This window comes from Glycine soja, chromosome 15, assembly GCF_004193775.1.
Source record: "Glycine soja cultivar W05 chromosome 15, ASM419377v2, whole genome shotgun sequence".
In the NCBI taxonomy this organism is placed as follows: Eukaryota; Viridiplantae; Streptophyta; class Magnoliopsida; order Fabales; family Fabaceae; genus Glycine; species Glycine soja.
The window spans coordinates 15,927,422-15,944,391 of NC_041016.1; the positions used below are offsets into that span (position 1 = coordinate 15,927,422).

At 35.9% G+C, this 16,970-nt stretch overlaps 1 pseudogene; it reads right to left on the reverse strand.

Moving 5' to 3' along the window:
• Window positions 1-7,977: 7,977 nt before the first annotated feature.
• Window positions 7,978-15,351, reverse strand: LOC114387990 (annotated as a pseudogene).
• Window positions 15,352-16,970: the final 1,619 nt, after the last annotated feature.

The following is a 16,970-nucleotide window of genomic DNA, read 5'->3' on the forward strand; positions in this document are numbered from 1 at the left end:
TTTGTTCAGTAGGTTACTTGTGTTAACAGGGAAAATCAACATTGATGGCTGAAGATATTGAATGACATTTGTTTCAATTAGGTGTAGTTTGATAGCCAGATTAAAGTTTCATTTATCATAGGACTAGATAATAAGATGACCGTTGTTAATTTTAACCGGGCATTTATTTGAGTTCCACATTTGTCGTCCAAACATTGGCAACAAAGAAGTTCAAAATTTAGCTCTTTCTAAGTTGCAATCCATATGATCCCCGAGCTCATTCTCTGAATAGAAAAGAAGTTTTACAATGTTCTGTTGGTGAACCTCCTGATTTGTATATTCACGAATTGGGGCGGGAACATCAACAGAAACCTGTTTTTTGCACTGATTTTTTTTTTTTTATTGGTTTTGGATCAGTCTGGTTGATTCTTGATCAGTTCCTTCTGTTTTTTCAGAACTAGAAGACTGGTTCATCAAACTGGGAAACCATTGGTCCGATCTTGAAAACTATGATTAGAAATACTAAATCCAAATTTTAAAGTACTTGAAATTAATTGGCATGTGAAATGATGATTTCTTAATGTAAAGGTTTTTGGGGTGGGGCCAGAATTTTTATGTAAGGGGGACCAATATAAAAAAAATCATGACTTAGGAAAACTATTTAAATTTTACATGCTTGGCATTTATAAGAATTTTAATATATAACTAATATTTTTTTATGAATAAAAAGAAATATGTAATTCTGTTTAGTATAAAAGAGATATTAATCAATAAATGCAACCAATACATAAAGGTCTAAAAAGGAGAAGAAAGTAAAAAAAAAAAATCATTTAAATTAAATGAAAAGAAAATTGTATTATAGTCAAAGTATATTATTTAAAATATTTCAAAAAAATAAATACTTGAGTCAAACATAAAAAAATTTTGAAAAATATTTGGTTAGATGAATTACTTGTGATAAATGCTTAAATAAATTAACCGAGTATAAATGTTTTCATTGATAAAAAATAACTTTTGTTTCAAATACAACTGTAAAACCAATAATTATAATTAGATGTTTAGACTAAAAAATTCATAGCGATGAAAAATGTTATATCATAATAAAAGAAACTCATAACACAAAATAGGAAGAGTTAGCAACAATGGGAAAACTTGTGATATTGTGAAAGCTAGAAGAGTGAATGAGAAACTAAATAAAATTATTAAATATAAGAAAATAAAAAATAAAGAAAATTTTCACTTCAGATAAAATGTTAATAAAAAAACTATTAAAGAGAACTTAAAGAATTAAGAAAAAGGAGGTCAAAAAATAATTTTATATATAATAGTATGAAGGTTTAAAAACCTTGGGTGACCATGGCCCCTATATAGCCCCCTCCCCCAATTCCCTCCACCTCTAATTGGTTTGTAGGTCATGTCAATAAAGAATTCTTCATGTCATAGGTTGTGTTGTGCCAACCCAATTTTTTATACTCTTGATGCATTTTTCTTTTTGCAGTCATCCTTTTATATCTAAATAGTTTTTTATTGGCTTAAATAACTTGTGGATTCTTAATATATACTTATTTTTGTTAAGTCTTGATAAATTTTTCTGAGTTCCAGAAGATATATTGAAAGTTTTGTTTCAAGTACTTGACAAACCAATTACTCAAAAAATATTCCCATGTATATGATTGAAATTTGGTAATCCTCATAAATAACAACATTGAAAACTTATGGAGGCATTAACAACCTAATATTTATACGATGGTGCCTTTGTTTAGAAACCTTTGTTAGGAATCTTTTACACTCTCTCACCTTTACACACTCACAGCAGAGTAAAGTAACGAGAATTGCACAAGACACGAAATAGGGAAATAAAGAATGAATCTTGTATTGATCACATTCTAATAGAATTCTGTTACAACAGAGGCCCTCATCTCTTACATAAGACATGTCCTTGTACAGTTACAAATGAGCCACCCCTTTAATCAAGAGTCAAGCCTTATTTATATCAACTCCTCATGCTGAGCTGTCATAATTGATTTACTATAAATCAATTCTGACCCCTAACTACTTACTTTTTATCTTTTCTGCTGTAAACCAACAACGACTTTAGTACGGTCACAGAATGACCTCTACCCACATCCCTAACAATACCCCCATAAAAAAAACCTCGTCCTTAAGGTTGAAAAGATGGAAGTGCTCCCAAATAAAAACTTTGTCCACCCAAGTGGCATCCTTATCTGATTGTCCTTGCCACTGTATCAACAATTACTGCTTTGCATCATTCCCCTAGTTCTGAACCCTAGTACCCAACACCAATTCTGGTTGCACTTCCTCAGACGCTACCTTCAACTCCTTAGGTAGATTTGTTTAAGCTATATAAGTGCCTATTGCCAGCTTTAGTTGGGATACATGAAAAACTAAATGAATTTGAGCTTCAGCAGGAAGTTGCAGTTCGAAAGCCACAGTTCCAATCTTCTTCACCACCAGATAAGGACCATAAAACCTTGCTGTCGATTTAGGATGTAACCTACTTGGCATAGATACTTGCCTATGGGGTCGGATCTTCAAATACACCAAGTCCCCTTCTTTGATCCTTGAAGGTATTCTATAGGCATTGGCAAACTTGATCATGTGATCTTGAGCTCTTCCCAAATGGAACTTGAGTTGTTGCAGGACCTCATCTCGTTCCATTAAATCCTATGCCACTGCTTCCACCATTACCTCCCCTGGAATAAATTTGGCAAAGAAAAGGAGGCACCTTCCCATACACTATTTCAAAAGGGGTGCATTTGGCTGCCCCTTGATAAGTTGTGTTGTACCAATATTCTACCCAAGGAATAAAATCAGCCCATGCCTTAGGCTGCTTAGAACTGAAACATCTAAGATAGGTTTCTAGGATTTTGTTTAGAACTTCTATTTGCCCATCTGATTGATGGTGATATCTTGTGCTCATTTTCAATTTTGTGCCTTGCATCTTGAATAATTCTTGCCAAAATTTACTAAGGAATATAGAGTCTCTATCACTGACTATTGATGCAGGAATACCATGCAGCCTGATAATTTCCGTAACAAACACATCAGCAACTGATCGTGCTGAATAAGGGTGTTTTAATAACAGAAAGTGGCCATACTTGCTTAATTTGTCCATAACTACTAGAATAGAGTCAAACCCTTTTGATTTAGGCAACCCTATTATGAAATCCATGCTAATATCTTCCCATACAACATTAGGGATAGGTAAGGGTTGCAATAGTTCAACTGGAGAGGTTAGATATTTGCTCCTTTGGCATATGTGAAAAGCAATAATCATCTCAGATTGCTTCATTCATTTCCTGAGTGGCCACTAGAAGGGGTGGAATGAAATTCCTGGAGTAATTGAGGGATCCAAACTTATTGAACTGACAAAACCAACTTGCCCTTATGATACAGTCTACCATTTTCCAGAGTGTATTTGCCATGTGAATTTGGGTCTTTCTACAAGTCTTCCTTGATTTTAGAAAGAATGGGATCAGCCTCAACCTCCCTATCAATATTATTAACCCCTTGCAAGTAAGGTTTGATAACTCTCTGCAGCTCCTTATCCTTTTCTCTCCTTGATAAAGCATCGGCCACCTTATTTGTGGCCCCAGTTTTGTAAACAATATCGAATTCATACCCCAAAAGCTTTGCAACCAATTCTGTTGGCTTTGAGTAGTTATCCTTTGATCTAGTAAATATTTTAAACTCTTTTGATAAGTATATATTGTAAATTTTCTGCCCCCCAAATATGACCTCCAATGATGAATAGCCAAAACTAAAGCCATTAACTTTTTTTTCATATACTGATTTCCTTAGAGAAGCCTCAGATAAACGCTTACTGAAATAAGCTACTACTTTTTTATTTAGGGAAAACATAACCCCAATTCCTTTGCTAGAAGCATCACATTCAATGGTGAATGGCTGAGAAAAATCTGGTAATGTAGGTACAGGGGCAGTAGTCAATGCCTTCTGCAATTGTGTAAAAGCTTCTGCACTATCCTTTCCCCACTTGAAACCCTCTTTCTTTAACAGATTAGTAAGTGGTCTTGTTATCCTGCCATAGCCTTCAATAAACCTTCTATAATACCCAGCCAAACCAAGAAATCCCTTGACTAATTTCACTGTTTTAGGCACAAGCCATTTCAACACAACATCCACTTTCTTCCTATCCATGGTCACGCCTGCTCCAGAAATAATATGGCCCAAGTATTCCACCTTTTTTCTACCAAAGCTGCACCTTTTGAAATTGGCAAAGAACTCATTCAGAATCTGTAGTGTTAGGACAAATCTAAGGTGTCCAAATGCGCCTCCCAACTAGCACTATACACCAATATATCATGAACGAAAACTAACACATTTTCTGAGAAATGGTTGTAAAGTGGAATTCATAGCACATTGAAATGTTTGTTGGGGGCATTTGTCAACCTAAATGGCATCACCAAGTAATAATAGTGTCCTTGGTGAGTACAAAAAGCTGTTTTGTGAATGTCCTCAGAGCATATTCTTATATAATGGTAACCAGCTTTAAGGTCTATTTTAGAAAAATATTTGGCTCCATGTAACTCGTCCAATAACTCCTTTATTAATGGAATAGGAAACTTATAAGGTATTGTGACCTTATTGAGGGCTCGATAATCAATGCAAAATCTCCAGCTACCATTTTTCTTCTTAACCAGAATGACAAGACTAGAGTATGGACAATTGTTGGATCTTATGATTCCTAATGTTAACATCTCTACAACTTGGTTTTCAATTCCATTCTTCTGCAAGTAAGGGTACCTGTATGACCACACATTGATCGGATCTATTCCTAATTTGACAGGAATACGATGATCAACCTCCCTTGTAGGTGGCAGTCTTTTCCTTTCAACAAAGACCTGAGCACAATCCTGCAACACCTCAGCCAGTTATTGTTGCTCTTCTTCTGAACCTTGCCATTGATCACCCTCTACACTCTATTCTGGTTCTAAAACCCATAGCCTACAAGCCTCTTCTATTTCAGGGAGTTTGAGAAGTGTCTGGGCAGAAACCAAAGTTCTGGATAGTTGTGGCCCACCCTTGATCTCCACTACTATCCTTTGGCTCCTAAACCTCATTGATAAATTCTTTCAATTAGCCTTGACATCCCCCAAAGTTTCCAACCAAGCCACTCCTAAAATAACATCCACACCACCCAATTCGAACAAGAAAAACTCCCCCTCCATGGTATAGGCTCCCATCTGCACCTATAATCCTTTACAGCACCCTTGGGTTTGTTTCTATTGCCATCTCCCAACTTGAGTCCATTAGGTTTGGTAGGTGTGACCTGCAAGCCCAACTCCTGCACCAATTCCTTGAAGTTATGACTATCGCCATTGTTAATCAGAATTACGACATTTCTATTGTGAACCCTGTCACTCAGTTTCATAGTATGAGGTTGTGTAAATCCTCCTATGGAGTACATGGATAGATCCATCCATTGGCACTCCACCTCAAGTTCCTCTGCAACTATATCAGGAACCTCCTCCTCTTCTTCTGTTCTCATAATTTCCCCTTCTGCATTGATCCATTTATCCTCAACCTCAACGAGAATAATGAATCTCAAATTCTTTTCTTTGCATTTATGACCAACCACAAACGGTCCTCCACAGTGATAACACAGTTTCTCATTTCTCCTTCTCAAATATTCTTGATACGGTAGGTTTCATACCTAGCAGGGTCAGGCTGCCATGCCTTCTCCTACCTTACTTTCTAAGGAACTAACAAAGTTCGACCTCACTTGGCTTATAATCGAAGTACTTGGATTTGGGTGACTCCCCAAGAAACTCCGTGTGAATGGACTGCTCTTCGTCATGAATCGAGGTCCACGGTTGCACGCCTCTCCCAATTTGAGTTCCTCTTTTTCTATTTCTTCAAAATCACCCGCCAATTCCATCGCCATTGAGAGATCTTTTGGCTTATGAGGCCGAATGCTGCACTTGACATCTGGTTGGAGTCCAGTGAAGAAGTATTCCATCAATTGCTCCTCTGACGCTGAAGACATTTGCGCCACCAACAATTCAAACTCTTGAACGAACTCCGCCACACTTCCTTGTTGTCTAACCGCGGCTAACCTCTCAAACACCATTTCGTGACCAGTTATGCCATATCGTTTCAACAATGTTGCCTTAAACGCCGTCCAGTTGTGAACCTTCACTTTCTTCTTCCAATATTGAAACTAGAATATCGTGTTCCCCTCCATACTAATGAATGCCAATCGCAAACATTCACTCTTCGCAACCTGTTGCAGATTGAAGAATTTTTCTGCACACATGATCCAACCCAGCGGGTCATTAAATTCTGCCTCAAACTCCTTCTCCAATTCTTCCTCCTCCTTATCACTACTTTCTGCCATTAATCATTGATGCTCCATCATCATCTTAATCATCTTTCGCATATCATCAATTCCATTGACCTTCTTCTTCACATAAGCAAGTGTTGCTCCTTGACTCTGCAAGGATTTTTGTAATGCACTGGCAGTGGATTTCAGCGCCGTAACAGAAGATTCCAACGCAATGATGCGCTCGTCAGAGTGCGCCATGAGATCACCGATCGAAATATCGAACCAATTGTTAGGAATCTTCTACACTCTCTCACCCTCACACACTCACAATAGAGTAGAGTAATGAGAATTACACAAGACACAAAATAGGGAAATAAAGAATGAATCTTGTATTGATCACACTCTAACAAAATTCTATTACAAAAGAGGCCTTCCTCTCTTACACAAGGCAAGTCCTTGTTACAGTTACAAATGAACCACCCCTTTCATCAAGGGTCAAGCCTTATTTATATAAACTCCTAATGTTGAGCTATCATAACTGATTTACTATAAATCAAGTATAACCCCTAACTACTTACTTTCTGTCTTTTCTGCTATAAACTAGCAACGACTTTAGTATAGTCCCAGATTGACCTCCACCCTCATCCCTAACAACCTTTCTAACTATATCTTTCTAACTACAAAATTAGAGTAACAGTTATAAAAAATGTTTTACATGTAATCTCAGATATAGATTAATAACTCCAATTATTATATATTATGAAACTAAAATAAATATTATGAAGCTCACATGTGGTAAGCAAAATTCAAAACTCTTATAAAAACTTTTCTTCACTTTTATTTGTTACCTTAGAGCATCTCCAACACGGATGTCTCATGAGTTGTTTAAAATTAAGTAATGTTTTTAGCAAGTTTTTATCATTAGAAGAAATGACTTAACAATGTGTTATTTAAGTGAGTTATATAAATAATTATTGCTTAATTCATTCATATTAATTATAAAATTATTTTTTCAATTATAAAATTTATTGTAACTCAAATTAAACACTCATTCTACCAACTTTTTACATTGGAATAAATTTTTTATATATAATTTTTAAATCTGTAATATTTTAGAACTCATAAATTTAAGATATAGAACATCGTAAATGCTCTTACTAGCACGTACATGCCCATAAATCACAAGATTCCAAACACGTTACTATAGATATTTTTGGGACAGAAAACACGTTCGCTATAGATCCTATAGAATATAATGAAATCTGGTGAATTCTGCAGTGTTTCAATATAAGTATCGTATCAAAGAAAAATCCTCTAAAAAAACGTAACAGAAAAAGTATATAATTTAGTACCCCTTGAAAGTGTTTTAAGTTTGGTGTCCTTTTGTTGAATTTTAAAGTTTCGTGTGCGATCATGACAACCATCTTGGATTTTTTTAGCAAATGGTCCCAACAAGTTCCATTAAATGAACTTTCTACAAAGCGATCAAATAGTCTGAATACTTTGTTCCGCTTGCACCAGACAATCTTAGACATGTTAAAAAAAATTTGGTCCCAAAATGAACCAAACCAATGTCACGTGTCTACAACTATCCCAATACAAAATGGAAAAAAAAAAAAAAAAAAAAGTGATTAAGAGGAAAACTCCACTGAAAGTATTCAACCAGATTTTTTAGCAGATATTAATCATCTGGAAAGTTAATGAATACTATAGTAAACCTGAAAAGTTAATAATCCACTGCTGGACATCACATATTTTAAAGAAGGAAATTCAACAGTAACTAACACAAACATACTAGTTCCATGCACAGACTATTCCAATCCAGTTCAGAATCCAGTACAATAGCAACTTTAAAATACATGCCAAAGCAATTGGAAAGGTCTTATTAGTGCTAATGCAGACTGAAGAGTCTCTCAAAATGATCATTTAGTACGAACACATTAAGACACAGACAAAAGTGACTAAGCCAAGGATGATTTGCCTGACCGGTGAAGTCGGTTTCGATCAGTTTCTTCTCTCACCGGACAACTGAAGTGCGTTGCTTTGCTCCGCCAAAGGTGAGTCCCCCACTGCACTGTGGTGCTCCACTCATGTTTGCAGAATTCCCCAGAAACATGCACTCCTGCTGCCGAAAATTGAGGTTGTTGCCAGATAAACATGGCCGGTCGGAGTAGGTTGTTATGAATGATGCATTATCTCCATCTTTTGAGGAATGACTTTCCACCTCTAATGGATGTTCTTTCTGATATATGTTGGTAGGGTCAGAACCAGAATGTGCACCGGTGACAAATTCTGCATTAGACTGTGCAAGCTGTTTGGTACTCAGAAATCGACCCCCAGATCCCCTAACCCTATTCAAAGCATGGCGGTGCCGAGACTCATGAAGATATGGCTGCATTCAATTGATGTAGGAGGAAATTAAGTAAAGTAGCATCATTTTATTTGGTCCAACCAGATTAAAAAAAGCAGGCAAAACTTTGCTATACAATTCAACATTTCAACAAGAGGAAATATTATTTTTTTATAAAATAATACAACATGTAATTCTACTACTATATCACAGTTTCATTTCTGAGTCTAAAACTATCCTTTTGATGTTTAAAGAGAATACAACACTTGCAAATAAAAAGCTAACCCTGTAATTAACATGTAATTTTTCTGTAGCAAAGGTTGTTATACAATTATACTATACCCTTGCCAGGGGAGGAAATATATTCACCCTAGAAGGGTTGTACAAAATGAAAATCTCAGTCAAAATGCAAATATGCCACTTTATCTTATGGTGCATACCTTACGACTTTTGATAAGTTTGTTCTGAGCCTCAAGTTTTGCTCGTGACTGTCGCCTTCTCAGTATACCATGGTATTGTTTCGCGTTGACATAAATCGGTCCATCTTCAGCAAGATCAAGTGGTAATGCCACTCTGGTGGATGCTAGTCCCAGCATCTGGGGTACCATTTGGGGATGACTCTAAAACATAATAAAAACAGTAACATCATTGTGATTTTAGGGACTGCTGGGGAGAAAAACAATAGGAGAGGAAGAATAAATCTTGTATTTTATTCAGGAATAAAAGATTTACATATATAGGCAAGGCTGCCAATTACATAATAAATGTAGAAAGAAAAGTAAATAAAAAGGGATAAGATTAAATCAGAGAGATTTGATTTTGACCCAAAATAATAATCAAATCAGATCAAATCGGAATAATCTGATCTTGATCCTAATTATTCAATCTTCTAGCAAATTAATTCCAAAAATAAACATCCAGCTGTCTAATTAATTCTTAATATAGACATACAGCTGTCAACACCCCCCTCAAGTAGGTGCATAGATGTCCAACATGACCAACTTGCTTACAAGAAACTCAAAGTTGGACCTAAACAATCCTTTTGTAAGAATGTCAGCAACTTGTTGTGAAGAAGGAACAAAAGGCATGCAAATTAGGCCAGTATCTACCTTCTCCTTTATGAAATGTCTATCAATTTCAACATGCTTGGTTCGGTCATGTTGAACAGGGTTCTGGGAGATATTGATTGCAGCCTTGTTATCACAATACAATTTCATTGGAAGAGTCATAGGAAGCTGCAATTCTTCTAGAATCCTTTTAAGCCATAAAATCTGTTTGAGAATCCGGTTATGTCTGGACGGGTATGGGATAGATAAATTAACCTCCCCACTAATCTCTTATATCAGGTTATGTCTACAGGGTCTCCTTTGTCTTCACTCCGAAGTTTCTGGTTGGGGCCTATTGGAGTATTTGCTGGCCTACAACCCATCATCCCAATCTCTTTGAGTAGGTCCAGAATATACTTCTGTTGAGACACCATAATCCTCTTTTTTGATCTTGCAACCTCCATTCCCAAAAAATATTTTAGGAATCCAAGGTCTTTAATCTCAAATTCACCCGCAAGAGATGCCTTCAAATTATTTATTTCTCTATAATCATCCCCGGTAATTACAATATCATCCACATAGACAATTAATACAGCCATCTTTCCTTCAGAAGAGTGTTTCACAAACATGGTGTGATCACTCTGACATTGAGAATATCCCAGCTTCTTAATAAATTGGGCAAATCTATCAAACCATGCTCTAGGTGACTGTTTCAAGCCATAGAGAGACTTTTGAAGCTTGCAAATCTTTTGATTGAACTGAGATTCAAAACCAAGAGGTGAGTCCATGTAGACTTCCTCCTCTAAGTCCCCATTTAAAAAGGCATTCTTTACGTCAAGTTGTTGTAATCGCCAATCTAAATTTGCAGCCAATGATAAGAGGACTCTAATGGTGTTAAGTTTTGCAACAGGAGCAAAAGTTTCTGAGTAATCAATACCATAGGTTTGGGTGAAGCCTTTGGCAACTAGCCTGACCTTGTACCTCTCAACAAACCCATTTGCGTTATACTTTATAGTAAACACCCATTTGCATCCCACGGTTGTTTTTCCTCTTGGTAGGTCCACCACTTTCCAAGTCTGATTTTTTTCTAGAGCTCTCATCTCCTCCATGACAGCTTCCTTCCACTTAGGAACCCTTAGAGCTTCCTGTATATCTCTTGGTATTTCTATTTTTGTCAGTTCACAAGTAAAAGCTCTAAAGGTAGGAGACAATTTTTCATAAGATATAAAATTAGAAATAGGATGTTTTGTACATGACCTTACACCTTTTCTAACAGCAATAGGAAGGTCAGAATTGTCAAAAATAGGTTCAACAAGGTCAAGAACAGTAAGAATAGATTCAGATTCCACAGTATTTTGAATGGGTTGAACAAAACTAGAAGGATTCTTACCAGATGAATCCTCAGATGACTGGCAGTTTCGAGAATCATTTGGTTCTATTCTTTGAGGTCTTTTTTTCCTTAAGTAAACACGATCAAAGGGTTGAATACCTTTGTTACCAACTCTAATTGTCTCATTTTCAACTTCTGGTTTTGACAATCCAGTTTCTGAAATATCATTTTCATGACTGTCTTGACTTGACTGGTTTGATTCACCCAAATTTTTTGTTTTTCCAATGTCTGCCTCTTCTAAATTTTCCAAAAAATCCAAACTTTATGAGAAATCTAAATTTTGTGTTTGAAAATATTGAACATCTTCCTCTTGTCTCCTCCCCTGAAGACGATCACTAAAAAAAGGAATTTTTCCAAAAAAGGTAACATCCATAGTAACAAAGGTTTTCTTGGAAGAGGGATCAAAACATTTGTATCCCTTTTGGTTGGGAGCATAGCCAACAAAAACACATTTTTTTGCTCTAGGCTCAAGTTTCCCTTGGTTCGGTTCATGAATATGTACAAAAACAGTGCACCCAAATATTTTAAGAGGTAGAGTACACGAGAGCCTGTTATTTGGAAAAGCACTTGTGAAAACATCTAATGGAGTGCTGAAATTCAAGATTTTGCTAGGCATTCTATTTATCAAATATGTTCCAGTGAGAATTGCTTCACCCCAAAGATATTTTGGTGCCTTATTTGAAACAATAATGCCCTAGCTACTTCAAGAAGGTGTCTATTTTTTTGTTTAGCCACTCCATTTTGTTGTGGAGTGTCAACAGAAGAGCTTTGATGAATTATGTCATTTTCAAGAAAGAACTTGCTTAAGTGCTTGTTAAAATATTCCCTTCCATTGTCACTACGGAAAAGTTCTATTTTCACTTGAAATTGTGTTTGTATCATTTGAAAAAAAGTTTTGAATATGCTTTCAACCTCATATTTTGTTTTCATCAAGTAAACCCATGTTATCCGAGTATAATCATCTATAAAGGTTATAAACCATTTTTTCCATTTGGTGTAGGGTCCCGACAAGGTCCCCAAACGTCACTATGAATTAAGGTGAATGGCCTAGATTGTTTATAATCCTTAGGGGAATAAGAGGAACGATGATGTTTTGCAAATTGACAAATTTCACAAGAAAACAAATTTGGATTTTTATTTTTAAAGAGGTCAGGAAATAAATGTTTCAAATACAAAAAATTGGGGTGACCTAGCCGATAATGCCATAGCATTATTTCTTCATCTTCATGAATCAGAATTGAATTGAGACAATTTTTTTGGAGTTTCTCCTTAGGACTAGACTTATCTTCAAAGAGATAGAGACCATCAACCTCTTTAGAACTGCCAATCATCCTCCCCGAACTCAACTCCTGAAATTTACATGTAGAGGAATCAAAAATAGCCAAACAATTTAAGTCTTGTGTTAATTTACTTATAGACAACAAATTACATGATAAATTTGGAACATGAAGGACATTGTGTAGGGTTAAAGTTTTAGATATAGGAATAGAACCAACACCGGCTATAGTAGAAAAGGTACCATAAACTATTTTGACCTTTTTGTGACCTGCACAAGGACTATATATGGAAAACAATTTTGAACAGTTTGTCATATGGTCAGGGGCTCCAAAATCGATGATCCATGGAGCTTTGGAATCAGGTTTGGAACTAAGGAGTGCAGCAAAGAAAGAGATACCTTTTTGAGCCAAAGAAGAGGATGGAGTCACTGACATTTTTGTGGTAAAGAGTTTATACAGGTGCTCTAGTTGTTCCTTAGTGAACGGAGATGACTCGGAGTTGCATTTCTGCTCCACATTTTCAACATTTGAGGTTTGGAAAGCCCGACCCTCTCCAGTTGGTTTTTTTTTAGTTGGGTGGTTTTCCATGGAGTTTCCAGCAGGTTTTCTTAGTGTGCCATGGTCTTCTACAATGATCACACCAAGGTCATTTCTTTTTTTCTCCTTCTGGTTCATGTCCCCTTGCAACCAGGGCTGAACTTTCAGCTTCTTGCATCCTTGTACCATCAGAGTTTCGCAACATGATTTTCCTCCTGGATTCCTCCCTCCTAACTTCAAAGAACACTTCTCGCATTGACGGCAGTGGTTTTCTGCCCAAAATCTTGCCACACACCTCATCCAGTTCTTGATTTAAGCCTGCTAAAAACATGTAAACTCTATGATTCTCTTCTCTCTTCTTGAACCTGGTTGCATCATTGGGATTTTCCCAATCATCCTCATAGCACTGGTCTAGCTCCTGCCAGAGAGTAACCATGAGATTGTAAAAGGTTGTGACATCCTTATCTCGTTGTTTGGACTGCCACAACTGAGTCTTAAGTTCATAAATCTGAGAAGAGTTTTCTAGATCAGAATAGCAATCGTGAACAGCCTCCCACACATCTTTCGCAGTTGGGAGGAATAAGTATGGCTTCCCAATGGAAGAGTCCATTGAGTTGATCGACCATGCGATGATTAGTGAATTTTCTGACTTCCATCTTGGGAGAGAGGGTTCGGTCATTCCTGGTGGAGAGGTGTCTCCTGTCAGGTAGCCCAACTTTCCCTTGCCATCAAGGGCCAGTTTCACGGATAAAGCCCATTCAACATAATTTTTACCATTCAGCTTTTGAATCACAAGCTGTAAATTGGTACCCATGGATAGAGAATCAGATATGATAGGGGATGATACAGTTTCGTTACCACCAAAATTCGTAGAAGTGGTGGAGGAATTTTCTCCAGTTGTAGCGTTTATTTCCATGGCGGGATACCACAAGATCAAAGCCGAAGCTCTGATACCATGTGATTTTAGGGACTTTTGGGGAGAAAAACAATAGGAGAGAAAGAATAAATCTTGTATATTATTCAGGAATAAAAGATTTACATATATAGGCAAGGCTGCCAATTACATAATGAATGCAAAAAGAAAAGTAAATAAAAAGGGATAAGATCAAATTAGAGAGATTTGATTCTGACCCAAAATAATAATCAAATCGGAATAATCTGATCTTGATCCTAATTATTCAATCTTCTAGAAAATTAATTCCAGAAATAAACATTCAGCTGTCTAATTAATTCTTAATATAGACATACAGCTGTCAACAATCATATTAAAACATTATACTACTAAATCAAATTATAACAAAAATTCCCATCACCAACAATAAATGTAACAAAAATTTTGCATTGCCAAAATCAGGCATCATAAAGTGCACCTAAATATTAAGAGGATCCATAAAAAATATGTACTAGACATAATACTTACAATAGCTTGTGGTCCATAAGCAAGAATTGGATCGCCGTAGGGATAAGAAGAATGAGCCTGAAATTGGAGGACAGCTAGTTAGTCACTTAAAGTACAAGCAAGAAATTCAAAAACAGCAGTCTCTCATACCATTGAGTGATTGCAATCAACTTGTGAACAATTGATCTCGGTGTCAGGAAGATTCAAAAAGAGAAATTGCTTCATGTAACCTTCAAAATGCTCATCAGACTAATCACTTAAAATTAGATCGTGACCTGAGAAAAAGTTACATATTAGACAGGCCCAAAGGTGAAGTGAGTCGAGGAATATCACATACAAGTAAAAGAAAGTTCAACAAAGCATTATACGCAAGAGGAACAACATGAAAGGACAGGTACATATTTACAAATCACAGGAACTACAACACAGCAGATACTAAAGGTTGGAAAAAGAAAAAGAGGTAACCTTCCAAAACTTTATATAATAAGGATATCGTACAAAGTGGAGGAAGGAAATCCAACATAACACAGAAATTGATACAAGCTTCATAATAAAAGGAGCTTTCCAGTCCCTCCTCATAATTGTAAGGGAGGAAATAAACAACATAAAAACACCCTCCAAAAAACATCCTCCTCGAACCAAATATGCCAAAGGGAATTATCCCCTTGGATTTAATGAGTATTCAACAGAAAAGTAGCCATGGCTGGGTCGTATTCAATGGAAAATCCAACCAGGAACCAAACAACAAAGGTTATAAAACAAGGTAATTAAAAAAATGATGACAATTAGCTTAGCTGCTCTGAAATTAAAGATGACATTCTACTTTCTTCACCTTAGAAGTTCTTACATAACACAAGCCATGAAAGCCGCACCCAGGTACAATTCCACTCATGTGGAACAAAACATAGATTTGAAAAAGGTCAGTGATCCTAGAAACACTGGTTAAGGCAACAATCAGCAATCCCTAAAACTCTACATTCCAAATTTATATTTAATTTCCCAAAATCAAAAAGCATACATACCCAACTTTGAACGATCAGAAAATTACTAAGCTGCTTCTAGCCTCCTACAACACATAACATGTTAACTTGAAGAAATTTAGGTTAGAAAATAAAACAGATGAGTTCTTCCACTTCTTTCTCATCAGAGTACTATATCGTAGCCTTAATTCTAAATTACTGCATACTTCTATTAATCTATGTCATAATGAAAAATTGGGGAGGGATAGAGAGACAGAGAAAAATCATCACTTGAGCCATGCATGCTTGGCTAATTTTGAGTTGGCTTAATTAAGTTTGAACTCTTAACTCGTTACATTTTCATTCCATGTTTTAGGGAGTTTTAGATGCATCATTGTCCTCATAGTGATTTTCTACCAAACTATTTGTTCAATTATGACATGTCCGTATAAAATATTGTTACATGGCCGACACATCAAAATTGGTAGTGGGTATTTTACCTTGTACATATCATTGTATGAAAAAAAAAATGATAATTTTGAGGCATTAGCCAAAAAAAATATCTTGAAAAACAAAATTTATTCGCTTAATATAGTGTTTATCTTGCATTGTAGCCTTGATCCTCAAAATGATCACAAAAACCTACAGATCTTGAATCCAATATTTTCTGTCTGGCTCATTAGAAAATGAGGAACAAAAAAAAAAGAAAAAAAAAGTTCGTTGATCAAATCAAGCCTCAAACATAAATATCTATGACATCCCTTTCACTTGTCTTTGATCTCATCGAAATAATACAAATCACAAAATTTGCCGACAATACAAAAATAGGAAATTCATCAAGAAACTGTATAAAAAAGCATCATAAATCCCTTCATAAAAAACAACAAAAAAATTGCATTGTTTTTGCTGTATTATAGCATCTCTTCTCATCTAATCCAAAAACATTTTGAGAATTTAGATATACAAACAAGCTCAGCTGCCATGTTTGTCACGAACGTAGACTTTTCATAACAACAACAAGACAACACAGACATGCCCGAAAGATATCAAACATGCCAAAACGGCAAAACCAAGAACTGGATCAACCATGAGTTGATTTAAAAAGAAAAAAAAACTTAAAAACAAACTTTTTTTCAACTACAACGTCCATAGCTAAAAACTGAGAAGAAGAAGAAGAAGAAGAAGAGAATAAGCAATAACAGAAGAAAGAACCTTAACAACCACTTTCCAAATCTTAAGTCAGTAGTGACCTCAAACTACACATGCAAAATGGGAAAGAGCAAAAATTCTAACTTCACCACTTGGATTCCACGCACAATAAAATAAACCAAAACCCAAGATCAATAAATAAATAAAGTACATACAAAGAAAAGAAAAGATACCCACAAAAAAAAAAAAAGAGATAATAAGAAGGAAAGTGAAAAAAAAAAGGGTAGTGGAGAGAGGGAGACAGGATAAGGCAGAATAAGCAGCAGAAACAGTGAGAGAAAGAAAAAGAGAGAAGTACTATAGATATGTACCTTTGGGATCTGGTAAGGGCATGAAGAAGCAAGTACTTGAAGTGTTGGGTTGAAGTTAAGCATGTCTCCTCTCTTGAAACCCAAACCCACACACACACATACCCACCACTAATATCTACTGAAGCTAATTTCTCTCTGTCTCTAGAATGATCTCTCTCTCTCTTCACTTCTTTGCTTTGCTTGTTGAAGGCTTTGTTTGATGAAAC